Here is a 3,531-nt window from a genome sequence, read left to right as displayed (position 1 = left end):
ACAAAGGAATAGACAATAAATGAAGAGTGCCTCAGAAAAATGTAAGAGACAATTAAGCATATCAACATAAGTATAATGGGAGTTTCAGAAAGAGAGGATAGTGAAAGGGAACAGAAAAAATATCCAAAGAAATAATGACTGAAAACTTCTAATCTTCAGCTCTGATGAAAAATATTTAAATACATGTCTAAAAAGTTCAAAAAACTCCTACTAAGATCCAGATCCCAGATGCCATGGTGAAAACATTGAAAGACAAAGGTAAAGAGAGATTCTTGAAAGCAGCAAGAGAAAAGTGGCTATGTACAGGGAATCTTCAATAACATTTACAGCTGATTCTATTGCACCAGAATAAAGAATAAGAACAGCATGATCATCTCAATAGACGAAAACCATTTAACAGGACCCAAACCCTTTTATGATTAAAAAAAAAAAAAAAATCAACAAACTAGGGTTAGAAGGGAACTTTCTTAACTTAACAAAGTCTATGAAAAATACACAGCTAACATCATCGGAAGGATAAAAGACTAAAAATTTGACCTAAGTTCATGCAGAAGATAAAGATGTTTGTTATTACCACTTCTATTCAATATTGTCTTGGAAGTTCCATCCAGGGTAAAGGGAAAAAAAGAAAGCTAAAAGCCATTCAGAGTGGAAAGAAGAAGTAAAACTATCTCCATTTCTAGATGAATTGATCTTGTATACAGAAAAGCCTAAGGCATCCACAAAATTACAATTAAAACTAATAAATGAATTCAGAAAGGTACAGGATATAAGTCAGCATACAAAAGTCAATTGTATATCAATATACTAGAAATGAACAATGCAGGGATTGCATGGCTAGCTCAGTTGGTAGAGCATGAGACTCTTAATCTCAGGGTCGTGGGTTCGAGCCCCACGTTGGGTGAGTACTCTTTAGAAATGAGCAATGAAAAGTAAAACCTTGAAAAGAATTCTATTTACATTAGCATCAAAAAAATAGAAATAATTAGATATCAATTTAACAACAAAGTTCAAGACATACACTGGATACTCTAAAGCACTGTTGAAAGTAAAGTAATGAAAGAAAACCAAAATAAATAGAAAAACATTAGTCTCTGAATCAGTATATTTAATACTGCTAAGATGGCTATACTCCACAAACCCATGTACAAATTCAGTGCAAGCCATCCCTATCAGAACCCCAGCTGCATTTTTTTTCAGTAATTGGGAAACTGATCTTAAAATTGAATGGATCCATTTTTGCTCCCCCTAAAACACTTCTTGAAAAGGGAGGACAAAATTGGAGTACTCTTACTTCCTGATTTACAAACTCACTACAAAGCTACAGTAATACAAACAGTGTGTGCTAGAATAAGGATAGATATATAAAAAGATGAAATAGAATTGGAAGTAAATAAACCCTTACATTTATGGTGAATTAATTTTGGACATAGGTGCCAAGATAATTCAATGTAGGAGTAAATCGTCTTCAACAGATAGTGTTGATACAACTGAATATCTACATGTAAGTGAATAAAGTTGGATGCCTATCTCATATCACATACAAAACTAATACAAAATGGACCATAGACCTAAATGAATGAGTGAAAACTATACAACGCTTAGCATAAAATATGAGTAAATCTTTGCAATCTTGGAAAGTCAATAGTTTCATAGCTAAAACACGAGAAGTAAAAGTGACAACAACAAAAAATTAAGTAATTGAACTTCATCAAAATTAAAAACTGTGCTTCAAAGACATCACAAAACAGAGAAAATAATCAATGGAATGGGAAAAAAGTATTTGAAAATGATATATATGATAAGGGACTTATATTAAAAAAAATAACTTACAAGTCACCAATAAAAGGGCAAATAAGAAAATTTAAAGCTGGACAAAGAGTTTGAATAAAACTTTCTCCCAAAAGGTTATTTAAATCATCAAGTGCATGAAAATCCTGCATGAAAATTCAATTAATCCTCAACATTAATAGTCATTAGGAAAATAACAAATCAAAGTCACAATAAGATAATACTTTACATCTAATAAGATAACTATATAAAAAGAGAAAAAACAACAAATGTTAGCATCATTGTGGAGAAATTGGTACTCTTTTACATTGTTGGTGGGGTTGTAAAATTATGCAGCTGCTCTTGAAAACAAGTTGACAGTTCCTCAAAATGTTAGACATTGAGTTAACCATATGATGCACCAATCTGCTTCTAAGTATATAAACAAAACTATGATCTTGTGTATACTGCCTCTATTTCTTAATAAAGTGTTACTGTGAAATCCAAATTTTATGGCTTGATGGGTCGGACAACTTCCCTTCATGAAGAGCAACTGAAATCACATGTTAATTTGGTTGCCCATGTAAAATTTCTATCACTGCTAAGGACCAATAGCAAGTCAGAAGCTGTTTCTCAAAGTTAAAAATTGATATCTGCAGAAGATGGCAGGGCTTTGGTGTAAATTCTAAGGGTCTTCCCTGTGATTCAACTATAATGTCCTATGAAAGACTCCAAACATCTCTATCTGCCATAGACACTTTGGATCTAGTGGATTATATAGCCTTAAGTGTCAGAAGAGCATTTACAGTAGCCTGGACTTGCAGAGCCTTCTCTTGTTCTGGGTTCCATTCAAAACCAGCAGCTTTGTGAATCACTTGGTACATGGGCTGGAATAGCACACTCACCCAAGTGAAAAATATGTTGCCTCCCAAATCCAAAGAGATCCACTAAGTATGGTGCCTCTTTTTGAGTTGCAGGAAGAACTGTGTGCAACAACTTTCACCTCGTGAGGCATGTTTTGACATGGTCCAGACCATCAAAGCCCTAGAGATATCATTGACATAAAATGTCTCTGAACTTTTATCAGGGACATTTTAATCACACTCTCTGACACACGTGTCTTACCAATAAGTTTAGAGAAGTTGTTACTTCTTGCTCACCATATATAGAATAGTGAATAATATCCTTAACATAATGAACCAGTATGATGTCTTTTAGAAGGGGAAGGTGATTAAGATCCTTGTGGACTAAATTATAAGTCTAGAGAGTTGTTATATCCCTGAAATAGGAAAGTAAGGTGAATTGTTGACCTTGCAAGGTGAAAGAAAACTGCTCCCTGGTCTTTTTTTTTTTTCCAACATCTTTATTGGAGTATAATTGTTTTGCAATCCCAGGTCTATTTAACAGGTATTATGAACAAAAAGCTTTTCCAGATTAATAGCTGAATACTGGGTACCAGGGGATGTGTTAATTTTCTCAAGCATCAAAACCACATCTAGAACTGTAGCTGTAACTACAGTCACAACCTGGTTAAGTTTACAATAATTCCCTGTAATTCTTCAAAATCTATATATTTTCTTCATAAGACAAATTGAGTTGAATGGGAATGTGGTGGGAATTACCACACTGCATCCTTCAAGTCCTTGATGGTAGCACTAATCTCTGCAGTCCCTCCAGGAATGCAGTATTGATTTTAGGTTACAATTTTTCTAAGTAGCGGCAGTTTTTATGTTTTCCACTTGGCCTTTCCTAGAATAATAG

The 3,531-nt window shown here is 33.8% G+C and overlaps 1 non-coding gene across 1 annotated transcript; it reads left to right on the top strand.

Annotated features, from left to right (window-relative positions):
• The first annotated feature begins 831 nt into the window (after positions 1 to 831).
• Positions 832 to 904, top strand: TRNAK-CUU (transfer RNA lysine (anticodon CUU)). The gene has a single exon. It is a non-coding gene; the product is annotated as a tRNA-Lys (tRNA).
• Positions 905 to 3,531: the final 2,627 nt, after the last annotated feature.

The sequence above is a fragment of the Lipotes vexillifer genome, unplaced genomic scaffold, assembly GCF_000442215.2.
Source record: "Lipotes vexillifer unplaced genomic scaffold, Lipotes_vexillifer_v1.1 scaffold1213, whole genome shotgun sequence".
Taxonomy (NCBI): domain Eukaryota; kingdom Metazoa; phylum Chordata; class Mammalia; order Artiodactyla; family Lipotidae; genus Lipotes; species Lipotes vexillifer.
The sequence above is the reverse complement of the archived record's forward strand: the minus strand, read 5'-3'. Positions and strand labels throughout refer to the sequence as shown.